The sequence below is a fragment of the Cyprinodon tularosa genome, unplaced genomic scaffold (assembly GCF_016077235.1).
Source record: "Cyprinodon tularosa strain WSP-4 unplaced genomic scaffold, ASM1607723v1 ctg1428, whole genome shotgun sequence".
NCBI classification, from domain to species: Eukaryota; Metazoa; Chordata; class Actinopteri; order Cyprinodontiformes; family Cyprinodontidae; genus Cyprinodon; species Cyprinodon tularosa.
Window position 1 is genome coordinate 1 of NW_024038252.1, and position 11,956 is coordinate 11,956.

Genomic DNA, 11,956 nt, shown 5'->3' on the forward strand with positions numbered 1-11,956 from the left:
GGACGTTTGCCTTTAAGCATTAACCAGGCATTGATTTCTATTTCACCTGCCTTTGATGTAAACAATTTCAGGCGCTGTCTTGAAAGACTCTTCTAAGCACTAAATGTGCTGGGCTTTGTAGAAAAAAACTGGCTTTTCCATGTGGTGGCTTGTATTGAATGTCTACTCAACTTGAAAATATTTGACCAACTTGACAGAAGCATATATCAGATACTGTAACAACATTTACACTGAAACCTTAACTTTTTAGGAAAAGTGTCACTTTTCCCAAGAAAAGTTTCACTATCCTGGAAAAAGCTGGTGGCTGGAAAAATAAAGTTCAGAACTTTCTAACTTTGACTCAATAATTAGCCTGGGGAAGTTTATTAGTCGCCGCCTTGTAATGAAGCGTTGTCCTCGTCTTTGTGCCGCAATCGGTCGGCGAATTCTTGCAATGGCTGTCCTCGTCTCTGTGGCGCAATCGGTCAGCGCATTCGGCTGTTAACTGAAAGGTTGGTGGTTCAAGCCCACCCAGGGACGTTTGCCTTTAATGTTTAACCAGGCATTGATTTCTATTTCACTTGCCTTTGATGTAAACAATTTCAGGTGCTGTCTTGAAAAACTCTTCTAAGCACTAAATGTGCTGAGATTTGAAGAAAAACCTGGCCTTTCCATGTGGTGGCTTGTATTAAATGTCTACTCAACTTGAAAATATTTGACCAACTTGACATAAACATATATTAGATACTGTAACAACATTTACACTGAAACCTTGGTTTTTAAGGAAAAGTGTAACTTTTCCCAATAAAAGTGTCACTATCCTGGAAAAAGCTGACGGCTGGACAAAATAAACTTCAGAACTTTCTAACTTTGACTCAATAATTAGTCTAGGGAAGTTTATTAGTCGCCGCCTTGTAATGAAGCGTTGTCCTCGTCTTTGTGCCGCAATCGGTCGGCGAATTCTTGCAATGGCTGTCCTCGTATCTGTGGCGCAATCGGTCAGCGCATTCGGCTGTTAACTGAAAGGTTGGTGGTTCAAGCCCACCCAGGGACGTTTGCCTTTAAGCATTAACCAGGCATTGATTTCTATTTCAGCTGCCTTTGATGTAAACAATTTCAGGTGCTGTCTTGAAAGACTCTTCTAAGCACTAAGGCTACGTTCACACTGCAGCCTGAAGTGACCCAATTCCGATTTTTTTGCCCATATGTGACCTGTATCTGATCTTTTTATGACAGTCTGAACGACACAGATCGGATTTTTTCAAATGCGACCCAGGCCACTTGGATATGTGGTCCTGAATCCGATACGTATCTGATCTTTTCAAATGCGACCTGTGTCTGTACGGCCAGGTCGCATTCATCCGACCTACACGTCATTGATACTTGACAAATGTTACTAAATGTTGCTAATCTGCGTCCTACTAAGCGGAGGCGGGAAAAACTAACAACCATGGCGGAAGATAACACAGAGAGCAGTCAATAGAGAGCTCAGTGAGAGCTCTGTACGGACGTTGCTATTACTGCCCCACAAAACGCCATTGCAAGAAATCTGGCTCTCTTTCTTTTTGATCTTCTTAAAAAGATTTCGTTCGTAATGTGCCTGCTCCTGTTGGAGAAGAACTTAAAGAACGCAATATACGCTGCGGTATTACGAGTCATGTTTACTTCCGCAAACACTGAGGACGCTTGCTACATGTGACGTCATCGCGTCCTCGAGTGCGCATGCGGGACACTTCGGTTGAACGCTTTCAGTTCACACAGTAGATCACATACAAGTCGCATATACTTGGAAGTGTGAACGGACATGCAAAAAAATCCGATTTCACAAAAAAATCGGAATTGAGCATTAAGGCCTGCAGTGTGAACGTAGCCTCTATGTGCTGGGCTTTGTAGAAAAAAACTGGCTTTTCCATGTGGTGGCTTGTATTGAATGTCTACTCAACTTGAAAATATTTGACCAACTTGACATAAGCATATATCAGATACTGTAACAACATTTACACTGAAACCTTAATTTTTTAGGAAAAGTGTCACTTTTCCCAAGAAAAGTGTCACTATCCTGGAAAAAGCTGGTGGCTGGAAAAATAAAGTTCAGAACTTTCTAACTTTGACTCAATAATTAGCCTGGGGAAGTTTATTAGTCGCCGCCTTGTAATGAAGCGTTGTCCTCGTCTTTGTGCCGCAATCGGTCGGCGAATTCTTGCAATGGCTGTCCTCGTCTCTGTGGCGCAATCGGTCAGCGCATTCGGCTGTTAACTGAAAGGTTGGTGGTTCAAGCCCACCCAGGGACGTTTGCCTTTAATGTTTAACCAGGCATTGATTTCTATTTCACTTGCCTTTGATGTAAACAATTTCAGGTGCTGTCTTGAAAGACTCTTCTAAGGACTAAATGCGCTGAGATTTGTAGAAAAACCTGGCCTTTCCATGTGGTGGCTTGTATTAAATGTCTACTCAACTGTAAAATATTTGACCAACTTGACAGAAGCATATATCAGATACTGTAACAACATTTACACTGAAACCTTAATTTTTTAGGAAAAGTGTCACTTTTCCCAAGAAAAGTGTCACTATCCTGGAAAAAGCTGGTGGCTGGAAAAATAAAGTTCAGAACTTTCTAACTTTGACTCAATAATTAGCCTAGGGAAGTTTATTAGTCGCCGCCTTGTAATGAAGCACTGTCCTCGTCTTTGTGCCGCAATCGGTCGGCGAATTCTTGCAATGGCTGTCCTCGTCTCTGTGGCGCAATCGGTCAGCGCATTCGGCTGTTAACTGAAAGGTTGGTGGTTCAAGCCCACCCAGGGACGTTTGCCTTTAAGCATTAACCAGGCATTGATTTCTATTTCAGCTGCCTTTGATGTAAACAATTTCAGGTGCTGTCTTGAAAGACTCTTCTAAGCACTAAATGTGCTGGGCTTTGTAGAAAAACCTGGCTTTTCCATGTGGTGGCTTGTATTGAATGTCTACTCAACTTGAAAATATTTGACCAACTTGACAGAAGCATATATCAGATACTGTAACAACATTTACACTGAAACCTTAATTTTTTAGGAAAAGTGTCACTTTTCCCAAGAAAAGTGTCACTATCCTGGAAAAAGCTGGTGGCTGGAAAAATAAAGTTCAGAACTTTCTAACTTTGACTCAATAATTAGCCTGGGGAAGTTTATTAGTCGCCGCCTTGTAATGAAGCGTTGTCCTCGTCTTTGTGCCGCAATCGGTCGGCGAATTCTTGCAATGGCTGTCCTCGTCTCTGTGGCGCAATCGGTCAGCGCATTCGGCTGTTAACTGAAAGGTTGGTGGTTCAAGCCCACCCAGGGACGTTTGCCTTTAATGTTTAACCAGGCATTGATTTCTATTTCACTTGCCTTTGATGTAAACAATTTCAGGTGCTGTCTTGAAAGACTCTTCTAAGCACTAAATGCGCTGAGATTTGTAGAAAAACCTGGCCTTTCCATGTGGTGGCTTGTATTAAATGTCTACTCAACTGTAAAATATTTGACCAACTTGACAGAAGCATATATCAGATACTGTAACAACATTTACACTGAAACCTTAATTTTTTAGGAAAAGTGTCACTTTTCCCAAGAAAAGTGTCACTATCCTGGAAAAAGCTGGTGGCTGGAAAAATAAAGTTCAGAACTTTCTAACTTTGACTCAATAATTAGCCTGGGGAAGTTTATTAGTCGCCGCCTTGTAATGAAGCGTTGTCCTCGTCTTTGTGCCGCAATCGGTCGGCGAATTCTTGCAATGGCTGTCCTCGTCTCTGTGGCGCAATCGGTCAGCGCATTCGGCTGTTAACTGAAAGGTTGGTGGTTCAAGCCCACCCAGGGACGTTTGCCTTTAATGATTAACCAGGCATTGATTTCTATTTCACCTGCCTTTGATGTAAACAATTTCAGGTGCTGTCTTTTAACCCCCAGATTCCACATACTCCATGAGCGCTCCGCAGATTTCTCATCTACCACAAACTATTTATTTTATACCGAGGGACTTAAAGTTTAATCAAATCCATTCAAAATAAACTTCTTATTACAGGAATGAATGAAGAGATGCTGAGTTTGGGAGTAGAGAACAAACAAAGTTCAATAAAAAAAAAAGCAGTTTTGAATTATCCTAGTTATCCCTGTTACAAAAATGTACAAAAAAATAAATAAATAAATAATATTTGGGCAGAAACTGAACATATCCTGGATGATGGTGGGATTTTAATGTGCCATATTAAATTAAGCGCTCACAGGGTTCATACAGTCATGAGTGACTCTAATTGAATGTTATTTTAATGCTAATAGAAAGGATTTTATTGCCATCAACAAGTACCATGTATACAATTTATTAGTGTACATGAAATATGAAGGAGCTGTAAGCACAGTTCCATGACTCTTGTATGTATATATACAGAATATTCTATATATATATATATATATTCTCTAGCTTCTCGAGCTTCCTTTCCGAACATACGGCTTTATGATGAGTTCCACACCAATTAATAGCGATATAATATATCTGACAAAAATGTTTTTATAAACATTTTTTATTGAAGAATTATAAATGCCACAATAAACGCATTTAATTAATTTTAGTGCAAATTAAGGCATTGATTTAAAAAAAAAAATCGGCTGTTAACTGAAAGCTTGGTGGTTTAAGCCCACCCAGGGACATTTGCCTTTAAGGATTAACCAGGCATTGTTGTCCAACGACTTCACCTTCCTTTGATGTAATCAATATAAGGTACTGTCTTGTAAGACTCTAGTCAGCACTAAAAGTGCTGACCTTACTAGGAAAACCTGGCTTTTCCATTTGGTGGCTTAGACTTGATGTCTGTCATGATGGGTTTCAGAAAAGCCCAGTATGCAGAACACCACAGAAACGGATGAAAAGTTTAATAAGTTTTATTGATCACAAGCACATGGAATAAACACAGGAACTGGTTCAGGCCTGGGGGCTGGTTCACTGGAGTCTGTGTGGATGACAGTTCAGTTAGTTTGGAAGCAGTTGAGTTTGGGTTTTGAGAGTTTCAGGTTTATACCTTGAGAAGTCCGGGTTTGGCTTCGAGAGAGGAACTGTTGGGTCTAGAGACTGTTTAGTTCAGTAGAGTCCAATAACCGCTTCAGCGTCTTACTTCTAACGTGAGGGCAGACCTTGGCTTTGGGTTTCCAGCTCTTAGTCCAGAGCTGCATGGGAATCCAGAGAAGAGTCTTCAGGTTTGGCTCAGAGGGCAGGCTCGGCAGGTTAAGCTCATCCAGAGCTCACAAGGGAAAAACTGGATTCCAAACTGGATTTAACACTGCGGCGTTGAGGCAAGGTCTGAAGGCAGGTTATATACTGTGGGTCCTCTAATGATGAGATGCGCCTCAGGTGTGTCGAAGGCTCAGCTCAGGAGGATCCATGGCGGACTCTGCTGGAGAAAGGTGGAACTACTCCAGATCCCAACAATGTCTACTCAACTTGAAAATATTTGACCAGCTTGACAGAAGCATATATCGGATACTGTAACATCATTTACACTGAAACTCACTTTTTTAAGGAAAAGTTTCACTTTCCAAGTAAAATTGTCACTATCATGGAATAAGCTGAAGGCTGGAATAAAATTCAGAACTTTCTAACTTTGACTCATTAATTAGCCTAGGGAAGTTTGTGACACGCCATCTTGTAATAAAGCATCCTAGATTTTTTTAAGGAAAAGTTTCACTTTTCTAAAGGAAAGTGTCACTGTTTCCTGACTGATTCCTTCCCTTCCAGACGGCCAGAGGTGTGCAGAAGATTGGGTCATACGTCTTATGAAAATAAAGCAGGAATCTTCCTTTGGATTTCTGTGGATTTGATGATTGAATGTGTAAATTAATTTAGTAACATGGCATGGATCTTTCTGGGATTTGGTTTTATCATATTTTCACCATTATTAACTGTAAGATGCCGTTTGATAGTGTGTATATACAGTTGACTGGTTTTATTTCAGACTGAGATAATGTGAACTAAAGGTCGAGCACCTTGGATTCTAGTAATTTTTATCTTTCTCAGTTGTTTCTGGTTAAGAATAAACACAATTTAGAATAATCAAACCCTTAGTTATACCACAACAAACCTTTTACTTGCTCATTTCTTTTTGGCTTGATAACCATGTTTCCCTTGCTGATGTTCTGGTCCTCCACTGAAAAAAAGAACAATTCCTTTTAGGCTAGAACCTCACCCAACAAAGAATAGATTTTTTTGAGCATGAACCTAGGTAATTAACACTAAGAAAGATTTTAACCTTTATGTTTATATGATTTGACTGAATTGACTCTGCCAGGATATGACATATTTTGTGAGTTGGTGTTATATGAATAACCTGAAATGATTTAGGTAATTTGAACTAACTAAAATAGTAACTAAGGAAAGTTATTTGATTCTGATAACAAGTAAGATTGGTTTGTTAATGGACAGGGATTTTTTCAGTGTAACTGATATTAGCAGGAAGATGACTTTTTTTTTGGGGGGTTGATATAAAAATCATATTTCTATCACAGATAGATCAAAGAATCTGGATACATATATAAATCAGAAAGTGTTTTCATAACTAGTTAATAAGTGATCCGGTGCATTTATGTGTCTGAGGGTGATCTTGTACTTATAGCAGAGATATAAAATATTTTTTGTATTCTATTAGTTGAGTGAAGACTATAAAGTGAGGGCCCTTTATTAGGTTAAAGGTGGGGTTTAATACATATAAATGGAAGCACATAGAAATCAATTAAAAACATCAGCAAGTCCATAAAATGCACATATGTGTCTAAATATATAAACATTTAAAAAGAGATTCTACCAAGGGGTCATCAGCAGCTTTCTAAAAACAGCTTTATTTCACACTCAATTACATCACTTCCACTTGATGCATGATTTGAAATATTCTCTCTTGGACTTTGTGAAAACTCTTTATTTATTATTAGGCCATATCCTTTAGTATTGCCATATAAATGTAACACTTGGAGTTTTTTTTTGCATAGAACTGCATTTGTTTGTGTTTTCAAATGATGTCATGACATATCAAATATTATCAGTCAATATAGTTTTACTATAATGGATTAGTCATTTAAGAATTGTTAGAACTATAATTTATGGAATATTGATAGGCTATTGTTGTCGGAAATTTTTTATTTCTCTTCTATTATATATTAATTTATCCTATTTACTCACTATAAAAGTTTTCACTCAGTCTGTGTGTCTCTCAAGGCCACACAATTCTCTACAGGATAGTGTTTGTAGACCAGACATAGCTTCCTCCCATAACCAACCAGATTCTTTCTCAAGGTTTATTCATAACATGTTACTGTTTAACCAAAGTGTCTGTAATTTGTAACTACTTTTGCATTGTTGTAAGTAAGGGGGTAGGAATACTGGTCTAGCAGAACAGGGCAGAATGCTGTGCCATTAGGGCTGTATGATGAACTGTTCTCTCTTTGCAAAGATATTATTAAATGTGCCGACTGAGTGAAATCCATCGATCTCCGTTTATTTAACCAGGATGAATAGTTGAATACTTTTTTCCCACGACAATTTGGAGTTGTCAATGCAGGATTCTCTTTGACAGATTTTTTCTGAGGACAGCGATTGTCAGAAGTGTCAGGTACCACCTGGAGGAAGCAGTCTTCCAGCCTCAATACCCCGTTAGAAGGTTAAGGGAGTGAGGACTTCAGGCATCAAGGTCCCTGGAGGTCAACAGGAGGATCAAAACAAACAAATTTTTTTGAGACGTTGAGATGAATCTTTTGTTGGCGCAGTTTAAATTAAATTTCAAAAACTAACTTACAAAACAACAGGTTGTTAACAGAATTAAAAATTACTAGAAATCAAATACTGGAAAATTTGCTCAAACAAAGTCCTCTTCTTTTCCATAAAAATAATCAGATAAATAATTGTAATCTAGCAAAAAAAAAAAACTAAATTAAAGATTAATAGGTTAATAATTTGAATGCACTAAAATTAAAACTATGCAGCACCATGGTTGTGGCACAATATTCAAAACTCCCTGCAATTACGGACTCTTATTCCGCTACAGCATTTTAAATCACTATTGAAAACCGCTTGCACAGAGAATTGTAACTGTTATTCTAGAGTCTAGTTTATGATTGATTTTATTATGTTGTTTTTATGTGTTTTTATATGTCTTATTGTACTGCTGCCTCTTGGCCAGGGCTCCCTCGAAAAAGAGATTTTATTTCAAGGGACTTCCTGGTAAAATAAAGGTAAAATAAAAATAAAATAAAATAAATAAATAGTATAATACTAAAGAATATATATACAAAATAAAGATGATTTTTCTTTTGGGGACACTAAAGGCAATTCAGGTTTTTTTTCCCACCTGTGAACCAAAAGACCTCGCATAGGAACGTAAGGCTCTGTCTAAGCACTGAGAGGAAGGTTGTAGGTGCCACCAGAAGGTACTTAATTTTACTGAGACGTCGGTAATCTAGAGTGGAATCCCCTGCAGTTATCCAGGTCGGCACCAGAGGACTGGTGTGCATATTGGAAACCGGTAAATTACCTGTAGATAATGGGACAGATTTTGCAGTTCTAGGGCAGCTGAACAAAGGCAAGGTTCCAGGGAATTGTCAACTCCCCAAGAAGAAATTTTTGATTTAATGTTGCAATACAAAAATGTTGAAGATAAGATAAACCAATATGATGAGAAGTTAGAGGCTAAAAAAAAGGTAAGGTAAGAAGATTTACAGATTTTGAAAAAAAAACAAACAAAACAAAGCAACAAAAAAAAGCAACAAAAAAAAAAAAACAGTTTAAAATGATGGATGGATGAGAGGAGAGTTCAAGGAAACTCTCAGCACCAGAGAGAAATTGGTTAAAATAAGAAGTCAAAAAGGCAGTGTTTAAACCTGATACTAAACATATTTACACTGTATTACATATTAAACTTACACTTTACTAAGTTATAATAATGAATTTTAATTTCAGTGGTGCTTTTGAAGAAACAAAACTCTAAAATTTTTTACAGAAAATTAATAACTAATAGCTAAAAAAAAAACTATAAAATTATTACAGAAAAAAAGTAAGTAGGGCATAAAATAAGGTGAAATTAAAAGTTTAAAACTGAAAAAAAATTTAAAATGGAGGAATTACCCTTATGTTAAAATACAAAAAAACAAAATTAAATTGTGAAAAGTATGTTGTGAAAAAGGCAAAATTATGTCCAAAAAAAAGGCAAAGTATGTTGAGGAAAAGGCAAAAGTAAGTTGATGAGAAAAGCAAAGATATGGTGACGAGAGGGGAAAGCTGACTTAAAGTGACTGAAAGATGAAGTGGAGCGACTGACGAGACAACATTTCTTACCTGAAAAAGGCTACTTCTTTTATATGGTGAAGATAAAAAACTTTATTTTATTTTATATTTTTTTATTAATTTGAAACATTGAAAATCTTCCTTAACCTAACCATTGTTATTTTTACTCCCTGCCCTTTAAACATGGATTCCCTGATCGGAGCCGCTCCTTGTGGAATTCAGACCTGGAGGAGTTGCCCCCCCTCCCATCAGGCCACCCGAGAAAGGCAGCCTGCTACAAGCACCCATCTTCCCCCACCCCCACACACACCGTCACAGCAACCGGATGGAAATGATGAGTTAAAATATGGGGAAAACAAGACAACAGGATTTTCATCTGCTCTGAACCCCTGACCCTAATAACTCACCTGAGCTGCAACTTGCTCCCCAATGTGTGTGTGTGCAAGAACCATGAGGACAGAGACACTGGGATAATTTCTTTTGTGGGGAAACAAGGAGGAGGTGCACCAAAAATAAGGCTTTCCTTCTCTCTGGTGCTAAAATAATTTTTTATTAATATAGTATTTTTTTGTTTTGTTTGAGAAGTGGCTAACCTTTTTGGACTGAGGTGGGGGAGCCTGGGGGCAGCAATCAGTAAAGGGTAAAGTGATCGATTATATATTTTCTTTTATTTTATTTTACATTTCCATAGACTATGCAAGAAAAAAGCATTTAGATTCCTTTCCGCATCTTGCAATGAAGAAAAAGCTTGCTGACAGACTGACTTTCTTGACATGACTTTATCTATGGGAAAATGTCTAATGAGGGTGATGATGTACGGCCTGGTTGGCTTTCACTAAAAGATGATTGTTTTAGAGTCAGTATAATCATTTCTGGTCAAATTAGAACCAACCTTAAATATCTAAACAAAAAATTGTTGTTATAAAAAATACAAAAAATCAGCAGCAACTACCTTTTACTATGTCGGCTGCAGGACTGGAAAACAAGACGTTTATTATCAGGCCTGCGATTGTTTAAAACAGGACAGATCTCGTTTTGTTCATTTCCTGCTGTCACCATGTTCTATAATGTTATGGAAGGACCTGTAGATGAAAACTTAGGCAAATCCAGAGAGAGAAAAGGGTCCAAACATGGTCTGACACCGGGCATTTTACCGTTGACCCAGTTATAGGAGGTAACTGGGTAACTGGTAAGATGGGCAGGCTAAGGGTTCCATGAATTCAGCATGTACACTCACCGGTCACTTTATTAGGTACACCTATCCAACTGCTCGTTAACACTTAATTTCTAAGCAGCCAATCACATGGCGGCAACTCAGTGCATTTAGGCATGTAGACATGGTCAAGACAATCTCCTGCAGTTCAAATCGAGCATCAGTATGGGGAAGAAAGGTGATTTGAGTGACTTTGAATGTGGCATGATTGTTGGTGCCAGAAGGGCTGGTCTGAGTATTTCAGTAATTGCTGATCTACTGGGATTTTCACGCACAACCATCTCTAGGGTTTACAGAGAATGGTCCGAAAAAGAAAAAACATCCGGTGAGCGGCAGTTCTGTGGGCGGAAATGCCTTGTTGATGCCAGAGGTCAGAAGAGAATGGCCAGACTGGTTCGAGCTGATAGAAGGGCAACAGTGACTCAAATAACCATCCGTTACAACCAAGGTGGGCAGAAGAGCATCTCTGAACGCACAGTACGTCGAACTTTGAGGCAGATGGATTACAGCAGCAGAAGACCACACCGGGTGCCACTCCTTTCAGCTAAGAACAGGAAACTGAGGCTACAATTTGCACAAGCTCATCGAAATTGGACAATAGAAGATTGGAAAAACATTGCCTGGTCTGATGAGTCTCGATTTCTGTTGCGACATTCGGATGGTAGGGTCAGAATTTGCCGTCTACAACATGAAAGCATGGATCCATCCTGCCTTGTATCAACGGTTCAGGCTGGTGGTGGTGGTTTCATGGTGTGGGGAATATTTTCTTGGCACTCTTTGGGCCCCTTGGTACCAATTGAGCATCGTTGCAACACCACAGCCTACCTGAGTATTGTTGCTGACCATGTCAATCCCTTTATGACCACAATGTACCCAACTTCTGATGGCTACTTTCAGCAGGATAATGTGCCATGTCGTAAAGCTGGAATCATCTCAGACTGGTTTCTTGAACATGACAATGAGTTCACTGTACTCAAATGGCCTCCAAAGTCACCAGATCTCAATCCAATAGAGCATCTTTGGGATGTGGTGGAACGGGAGATTCGCATCATGGATGTGCAGCCGACAAATCTGCGGCAACTGTGTGATGCCATCATGTCAATATGGACCAAACTCCCTGAGGAATGCTTCCAGCACCTTGTTGAATCTATGCCACGAAGAATTGAGGCAGTTCTGAAGGCAAAAGGGTGTCCAACCCGTTACTAGCATGGGGTACCTAATAAAGTGGCCGGTGAGTGTATATATTCAGACCCTTTCACCTTAATCCATTAATAACTGAAAGAAATTTTGAATAAATGGATGAATGCATGAAAAAATGGGCTAAAACGGAGTCCCAGGGAACAATAAAAGGTTCAAAGGTAGAGTAGGCATGGTTTAAAATCATGGACAATTTAACTGTAGGAGCAAGTGACCTGCTTCATATAGAAATGTTAAATAGATAAAAAAAAAAAAAAAAACAATAACAAAAAAAAACCTCTCAAACATCCAACAGGCTAA

At 38.7% G+C, this 11,956-nt stretch overlaps 6 non-coding genes across 6 annotated transcripts; all 6 read left to right on the plus strand.

Moving 5' to 3' along the window:
• The first annotated feature begins 445 nt into the window (after positions 1-445).
• On the plus strand, positions 446-519 carry trnan-guu. Its single transcript has one exon. It is a non-coding gene; the product is annotated as a tRNA-Asn (tRNA).
• Positions 520-959: 440 nt separating this feature from the next.
• trnan-guu lies at positions 960-1,033 on the plus strand. The gene has a single exon. It is a non-coding gene; the product is annotated as a tRNA-Asn (tRNA).
• Positions 1,034-2,196: 1,163 nt separating this feature from the next.
• On the plus strand, positions 2,197-2,270 carry trnan-guu. Its single transcript has one exon. It is a non-coding gene; the product is annotated as a tRNA-Asn (tRNA).
• Positions 2,271-2,709: 439 nt separating this feature from the next.
• trnan-guu lies at positions 2,710-2,783 on the plus strand. The gene has a single exon. It is a non-coding gene; the product is annotated as a tRNA-Asn (tRNA).
• A 439-nt stretch (positions 2,784-3,222) lies between these two features.
• Positions 3,223-3,296, plus strand: trnan-guu. Its single transcript has one exon. It is a non-coding gene; the product is annotated as a tRNA-Asn (tRNA).
• Positions 3,297-3,735: 439 nt separating this feature from the next.
• Positions 3,736-3,809, plus strand: trnan-guu. The gene has a single exon. It is a non-coding gene; the product is annotated as a tRNA-Asn (tRNA).
• The last annotated feature ends 8,147 nt before the right edge of the window (positions 3,810-11,956 follow it).